At 32.2% G+C, this 8849-nt stretch overlaps 1 long non-coding RNA gene across 1 annotated transcript; it reads right to left on the bottom strand.

Annotated features, from left to right (window-relative positions):
- Positions 1 to 13: 13 nt before the first annotated feature.
- Positions 14 to 7186, bottom strand: LOC111084488. Its single transcript, XR_002609582.1, has 3 exons — positions 7107 to 7186; positions 1784 to 2052; positions 14 to 855 (listed from the first exon to the last, which is right to left on the bottom strand). It is a non-coding gene; the product is annotated as an uncharacterized LOC111084488 (long non-coding RNA).
- Positions 7187 to 8849: the final 1663 nt, after the last annotated feature.

The raw sequence follows: 8849 nt of genomic DNA, 5'->3' as shown, positions 1-8849 counted from the left end.
ATGGTTACAGAAAGAATATCATATTGTTTAGTCTGGACCAGGGTTATAGATAAAACATCATACTGTTCTGTCTGGGTTGCATTTAGATATAAAACATTGTATTATTCTGTCTCTGCTATGGTTAGAGCAGAAAACTTTGCTCCAAAGTTACTAATAATTATAGTGCCTTAAACCAACTTTTTGCATAATTAAGAAGTTATTTCTTAGTTTTCGATTTTAATAATTTAACCACTGTAACTAGCATTGCTTCATAAATGAAGGAAAAATATGTTGTATTATGTCATATAAAACGTGTCAATTGGAGATTACGGATGAGGAATACACTTGTTAAAACTTTGTAAAATAGCAGAATATATACATGTATAACCCTAAATAAACCACAGGAAGACAGAATACATGTGTTAAAACTTTGTAAAATAGCAGAATATATACATGTATAACCCTAAATAAACCACAGGAAGACAGAATACATGTGTTAAAACTTTGTAAAATAGCAGAATATATACATGTATAACCCTAAATAAACCACAGGAAGACAGAATAGATGTGTTAAAACTTTGTAAAATAGCACAATATATACATGTGTAACCCTAAATAAACCACAGGAAGACACAGCAGTTACAATGTTGATTTAACTTGAAGTTATCTTTAGATTTACCTGATTTTACTTATTATGGATCCTGAATTCTTGTAGGGTTAAATCTGTGGTTCTATTACATTATGAAATATATTACAAACTACAGACACAAAAACTAGCTATACAGACAAAAACTAACTACACGTAAATATATACAGGTACACACAAACTACTGACTTACAGCATTCAGGGCATATATTGGTACCATCCATAAAATCCTATAAGAAAAAATGGAGTTACATAAATTTATGTTTTAGATAAAATCAAGTATAACTGAAAAAACCAACGCTTCTTCTGCAAGCCTTTATACTGACATTGAACAAGTACCAGAATATTACTTATTGACGTAACTTCTACATGAATGTTCTCTTCATATAACATTTAAAAAAAACAAAATCAAAGTCTTTATTAGCTGTACATGCTTAAAGTATCATAATAACTCTTCAGGTATGGATTGATCCATAATGTTAACAATCAATATTTAAGATCAGATTCTTAAAGTGTCACAATAACTCTTCAGATATGGATCATCCATAATGTTAACAATCAATGGTTAAGGTTAGATGTTTAGTGTTACAATGACTCTTCAGATATGGATCATCCATGATGTTAACAATCAATGGTTAAGGTTAGATGTTTAGTGTTACAATGACTCTTCAGATATGGGTCATCCATGATGTTAACAATCAATGGTTAAGGTTAGATGTTTAGTGGTACAATGACTCTTCAAATATGGATCATCTATGATGTTAACAATCAATGGTTAAGGTTAGATGTTTAGTGTTACAATGACTCTTCTGATATGGATCATCCATGATGTTAACAATCAATGGTTAAGGTTAGATGTTTAGTGTTACAATGACTCTTCTGATATGGATCATTCATGATGTTAGCAATCAATGGTTAAGGTTAGATGTTTAGTGTTACAATGACTTCAGATATGGATCACCCATTATGTTAACAATTAATGGTGAAGGTAAGCTTATTAATAAATGCCTACTGGAACACTTCATTAGTAGGATGATGCTCAGACACTTAAAACATCATCCATTTTGGCACTAACTTTATAAACAGTCACAAACTATGCACATCTTTATTCAAAGTACAAATGTGTTAAATGCAGAAACATGATAAATGTTAACTTACCTAATAATGTGTTTTTGTAAGTAAGGTTTAGTGTAGTGTACTAAGTGCTGTGTTATTTCCCAAAATGTGATGGGTAGGGCCATGAGAACAAAAATTCCTCCACTCAGCCATGCTTGATCATTTGGATTTGCTCCTCCCTTTTTCAATCGAACACTACACAAAGGAAGCACAATAACAATTATGATTCCATATGTGATCATTGTGACGGGTCGAATCCAGAATCTCCACCTTTGTAAACACCACTGGAATGGCATTGTTAATTCCTTTTTCTGAAAAGAAAAAAATTCAGTTATATATTACAACTTTTAATTTTAACAAAAGCTTAATATTTTATTAGTCATTCAGAAAAAATTGAAAATGTTTCCACAGAGTTGCAGACTACAGAAAACCTTATTATAACACTAGATAAAGTTAATCTTTTTGAGAACTATCAAATATCTTAATGAAATGTTGAGTGAAGAGTACAATAATGGTAAAATTATGAGTATTATAATCAACTGTATTAATGAATAACAACTAAAAATAACTTAGGTCTGATAGTTGAACCTCACTTAAATGACTCCTTAAATCATATTCATATTATATACGAGTTTTTAAAATAATATTATTGTCTGTTGCAGTACATTTGTAATTAGTCTCCACAACCTTAATAAGGGCAGTAAAAGGTAATATATGGTTTGTGTTTTGTTTTCCATAGAGAAGGAGAAATTTTGTAAATTCCAGGGTTTTATTTCTACATGATAACTTTTCCTGTAGAAAATATAGGTGTTCTTAAACTGTCCCATTTTTTAGATGTATTTGTAAACAAATCATGTGACATACAAACACACCATCTTTATAAATAAACTGAGGGGGAATACAGCCAGACCATCTTTATAGACATACTGAGGAAGGAATACAGTCAGAATACATTTGTATAATGAGGGGGAATACAGCCAGACCATCTTTATAGACATAATGAGTGGGAATACAGCCAGACCATCTTTAAAGACATAATGATAGGGAATACAGCCAGACCATCTTTATAGACATAATGAGGAGAATACAGCCAGACCATCTGTATAAACATAATGAGGGAATACAGCCAGACCATCTTTATAGACATAATGAGGGGGAAAACTACCAGACCATCTTTATAGACACCATTAGGGGGAATACAAATGAGTCATAATAAACAGAAAATGTCTGGAATTACAAATGAGTCATTACAGATGGAAAATATCTGGTAATACAAATGAGTCATTATAGATGGAAAATATCTGGTAATACAAACAAGTCATTATAGACAGAAAATATCTGGTAATACAAACAAGTCATTATAGACAGAAAATATCTGGTAATACAAATAAGTCATTATAGACAGAAAATATCTGGTAATACAAACAAGTCATTATAGACAGAAAATATCTGGTAATACAAACAAGTCATTATAGACAGAAAATATCTGGTAATACAAACAAGTCATTATAGACAGAAAATATCTGGTAATACAAACAAGTCATTATAGACAGAAAATATCTGGTAATACAAACAAGTCATTATAGACAGAAAATATCTGGTAATACAAACAAGTCATTATAGACAGAAAATATCTGGTAATACAAACAAGTCATTATAGACAGAAAATATCTGGTAATACAAACAAGTCATTATAGATGGAAAATATCTGGTAATACAAATCCCTGTTAAGTTTGCGAGTGTAGGAACTTTTTTATTTAAAAGCTCCATTAGTTATCCCAAAACCCTTAAAAAATTGGAAGTAGCATTAGCTTCTGAAACACTGTTTAAAAATACCTCACCCTTACATCAGCTATGATAGTACTTTAGCAATTAGGTTAAGATTGTTGTATATTATGTGGCTGTTGAGCATAAAAAAGTAGTAGGCTTAATGTGAGAGACATTGATGAAATTATTGCATCACACAGAAAGGAATTAACTCATTTGTATTATCAGATATTTCCATCTATAGTGACTTATTTGTATTACCAGATATTTTCCATCTATAATGACTTGTTTGTATTACCAGATATTTCCATCTATAATGACTTGTTTGTACTACCAGATATTTTCTGTCTATAATGACTCTATTTGTAAAAAAAAAATTAGTAAGGAAACATTTCTTTTCAGTGAACCCATGTTGACTGTCTTTGATATCATATATCACAAAATTTATTCTTGTAGTTTGTGAGAAGTGTTTGTAGGGACCTTGAGTAAATGTTTAACCTTGAAACTGTGATATTTTTCTTTGAAATAAAAGGAAAAATATTTAATATTATATTGGCATCTATAAAGAATGCTGAATTACACAGTTTGTAGATATTACACTTTTATGATGTTAAATTTTAACAACTAGATCTTTCTTAGCCCTTTTTTTTAAAAGGAAGGATCATATAGCAGGCCTGTAAAACATGTGCCAGAGACATTATGAAATATAACACCTAGTCCCTACTTATTTTTTCAAGGCTGTTATGTTTTATAGCAATGATGGAAAGGATGAAGACTTGGTTTAAATGGAGTACATTTTCAATAAGGTTTTGAAAAGATGTCACATAAATGATTTACTAAAACAATCATATTGATAGAGGTTGGGATTGGGGAAATAATATGTCATTGGACTGTATGGTTGTTGGATAACAGAAACAAAAAATTGTTATTACTGAATTCCAGTCAAATTCGGCCCTTGTTACAAGTGGACTGCCACAAGGGTCGATGTTTGGACCTTTCTTTTTATGTTAATAATAGTGATATGGCCATAACTAGTAACATTTATTAAACTCAGGTATTTCTAGTTGTACTGACGATACTTTGGTACAACAGAAAGACTTGGGTTAAATCATAAATTAGACAAATATTTGACAAATTATAGAAAGGTACTGCATTTGGGTTACTATAAACTGGATCACAAGTTTAATATAGAAGCGAACCCAACCAATAGTGTGACTGAAGACAAGAATCTTAGCATAGTAGTAGACTAGGCAATCAAGGCAATGCTGTTTCAAGCAGTAAAGCTAAAAGAATTTTAAAATGTATTTATGCACATGATGATTACAAGTCAAAGGAGGTAATTATCGCTCTATGCAAATCACTAGTTAGGTCTCACTTAGAATAATATATATAGTTTTAGTCTCCTAACCTAAGAAAGGAGTACTTTAGGAATAGAAAAGTTGAGATAGGTTAAGATATCTTTATTTTCTCTTGAGAAAAGAGGAGTGAAAGGTTATCTTATTGAACTTTCCATAATTATCCAGGATATCAGTAGAGAAAAGGTCTCTGATTTCTTTATGCTGTAGACAACAAATAAGTCATGATAAGAGGATAACAGGATAAAAGGACAAAAGTTTAAGAATTGGAAAAAGATAGACTAGGCCTAAGTTAAAAAAGTGTTATTTTACTAACAGGTGATTGACTCATGGAATGAGTTTTCACTGGCAATAGTAACAGTATAGAATTTGAGCTTAATAGGAAAAATGATGATTTCCTGAAAAACAAAAGATGGTTTAAATTTATACTTTTCTCATGGATGTGTGTGCAAGGACAACTGTGAAGGATTAGATGATTAATTAATTGTTTTCTGTATGTTATCACCAACTTAATGTAAAAATAAGATATATAACCCAGACATAAGGAAAAATGCTAACATGATTAAGCACAACAGTAAGACATCTGGGTAAAATTGTTAATATGTTAGATGAACAATGTAATAGTGTCCTTCTGACACTTGTGAACATTATAATAGCCATTTAACAAGTTAATGTGAACTTAATAAGTATCGAGAAAAAGAACTTTACTTTACTGAAATGAGATTAATTAAATAAAAGGAAGAAATTAACTTAATTATGTTTAAAAAGATGAATGGATCTTACTTAAAGTTGAAGTAATCTCTTGTGAAAAAGATTGATTAGAATAATCCCACTGAATATGTGCTACAGCTAGGAAAACATTTAACAATTAGAAAAAAATAAGTAACACATGTAGGCAAGATAACAAAAGAAATGGATACTTAAGGAATACAAAAAGGTTTACAATGAAAAATGGTATCAAAAATGCACGTAACTTGTATACAACTGGAATATTTATCATTAGGTTAGTAAACTTTCTGTCAGCATGACACCAGAATAATGTATCAAGCCCTTTGTAACTGACCTTAAAACTAATGAGTTCATTTTGTTCAAGTTGGATAGTACTCAACACTATTTACTGGAATTGTACTATATCGGGTGACACTTCTGGGTGATGGAATGTAAACATCTGGTAAGTTACTAATATAGATGGCGAGTTCCAAGTAGCAAGAATAGGCTTTTGATGACCAGAGATAGTATACAATTACTAATAAGTACACGGAGAACAAAGTATCGATCCTTGATGGCAATGGACAGAAATGGCCTCCAAGTGTCACAATCTTGTGGGAAAATTCCTAAAACCTTTACTTTAGGGAAGAACATTACACACACCTTTGGAAAAAGTCATGATTATCTGTCTAGTTCCATCCAATTCACACTCACACACTGAAACAGAGTGCCCCCAAGAGAGTCAACTTGAGGGGTATTCAGCAAAGCCTCATCCAACTTGTCTGTGTTAGAGTCATAAAATATGGTAAGAGTTCCATATGGCACCCCACCCAAAAATTGTAGAATTATATTCTGATAAAGGTAGCCTTTTTGATGCCTTTATACAAGACATTTGTAAAGTTTATCCCCAAGAAGACTGTACATCTAATAAATGAAGTAAGTGGTATAATAATGTATTAAAATTATCAGATCATACTATCAATATGATTTATTAATACATAAATATTACTTTGATGATTTTGTTTTTTAAATTGAGTGGGGGTGCCATATGGAACTCTTACCTACTTACATTGTAAAGGCTCAAAATAAAAGGTTTTCAATGTGCAGGTTCTTTTCAAATGCTATTTCAAGATGTCTGAGTGTTATCTGTTGTATGAAAGACGCGTTTCAGGCAGTGTAACATAGAAGTTATAATGTTTGGGACTTGTTTCGTTTCGAAAATTTAACCACCTTGGGTACGTAAGTTTATGTTCGTGTTTTTATTGAATTCATTTTAAAATATTGAAGGAAATTATCTTTGCACAAATCTTAATAAGGCATGTTGTGTAGAGCAGATGGTGATACGCTTATCAGTATCATCAATAAGTGTCAGTTTCAGCCCTACTACCACTAGTAATACTTATATTAGTAGTAGTCTCACAGTAATATTTACCCTTTACATCGCAACTTTGATCCAAATTGTAATGACATTATACATAAACATACCTTGAAAAAATTACAAATACTTATATACAGGAGTAAATTATATTACTTACATTGAAAACTTTACACTAACTTAGTAAACAATAATCATCTGTCACCTGACAATGTTAGAAAAATTACGGCGACATCTACAGAGACCAATTTGGAGATAAATACGGTGGCTATTGATATTTTAACCTTCTTATATGGACACCTTAAAATAACTAAAAGCAATTTTTAATGACAGTTTCTTATCAATAGATATTTTCTTCAGCTTAACTTTTAGATTTAATGAAGAAATTATCATTATAATTAAATTATGTAACAAAAATCATTTATCCAAGTTACTCAGCATACAAGAAGATAAGATCAACCTAAATTTTAATTTATACCACGTATCTTAGAGTAGCAATAATTCTTCTCTATAATTAACTAAGGGAAATAAGTTTCTTTTTATGGCCTAGTGGTTAGGGTACTCGACTCTCGGTATGCAGGTAGCGGGTTCAAATTCCTTTACCAAATGTGCTGGTCTATTCAGCCGTACGAGCATTATAAAGTGATGGTAAATCCCACTATTCACTGGTCATAGAGTAGCCCAAGATTTGGCGATGTGGTGTTGACTAGCTCCCTTTCATCTAGCCTATCACTTCAAAATCAGAGACGACCAACACAGGTAACTATTGGGTAGCTTTGTACCAAACTGTTGTTTGTTTGTGGTTAAGCACAAAGATACACCCAGTTTCTAGCGTTATAAGTCCACAGACTTACCGCTGCACATGCTACTGGTGGGGGGAGGGGGGGGGACATTTGCACGAGATAAAACCAACGAACAAATAGTTTTTTTAAAATCCTAATACAAATTAATATTTCTTCAAAATACATGATCAAGTGAGAGCTGAGGTTCTGATCAGTTTTAAATCTAATGTATTGTTACGACAATGGGGGTCACGTAACGCTAGTAACACGCCATATTCTCGAAGGTTCGTGAATGCTCGAGTGTTTACTGGATGTGCGGTATTCTTGTATATAAGACCGCCAAGAAGTGTCGGCAACAATGGAACTGAATTCCAGACAGAGGGAAATACGGACAGTTGGGCCGAGCGTTGTGAATTATAGCGTTTGTTATTGCGTGACTGTGGAAATTAAGTGTATTGCAAAGTTGTATTCAGAAAGAATTGTTACGTCAGCGAGGTCACGTGACAAGTATCACGCCACCTCCTTTCTAGAAATATCCTGTTCCTTCGTGAATTGTCGAGAGACTACTAGATTGGGGATAGTCTGGTATATATAAGATGGTCACAACGTGACGAGGTAATGAGTAATTGAACTGCAGTCAGAGAGAGAACATTGTTAAGAACGTGAGAAGTTCGTTGAGAATTATAGCGTTTATTACAGAGCGACTGTTGAAATTAAGTGTATCTTAAAGTTGTATTCGGAAAGAATAAACCAGTTTTATTTAAGAAAGGACTTGTGTCGCTAAAGTTTCGTCGGAACGAATTTACGGAAAATTAACTAACGAACGGAGACGTAACAAATTGGTGTCAGAAGTGGAACGAAAAAAAAAAAGAAATGGAAAGGAGAAGCGGCAAATCAAACTACAGCTTAGCAGACTTGATGGCAAAAATACAAGAGCAGCAAAAGAAACAAGAAGAACGAGAAAATAAACAAGGAGAGACAACAGCAGTTGCAAGAAAACCTGCAACAGTGGCAGCTCGAAAAACAAAATAAACAAGAAGAGAGATTACAGCAGCTATTGGAGGAGAAAGAAACTAAACAAGAAGAGAGACTACAACAGTGGCAAGAAGTACAAATGGAAA

This window comes from Limulus polyphemus, unplaced genomic scaffold (assembly GCF_000517525.1).
Source record: "Limulus polyphemus unplaced genomic scaffold, Limulus_polyphemus-2.1.2 Scaffold77184, whole genome shotgun sequence".
Lineage (NCBI taxonomy): Eukaryota > Metazoa > Arthropoda > Merostomata > Xiphosura > Limulidae > Limulus > Limulus polyphemus.
This window is presented reverse-complemented; position numbering and strand designations above follow the sequence as displayed.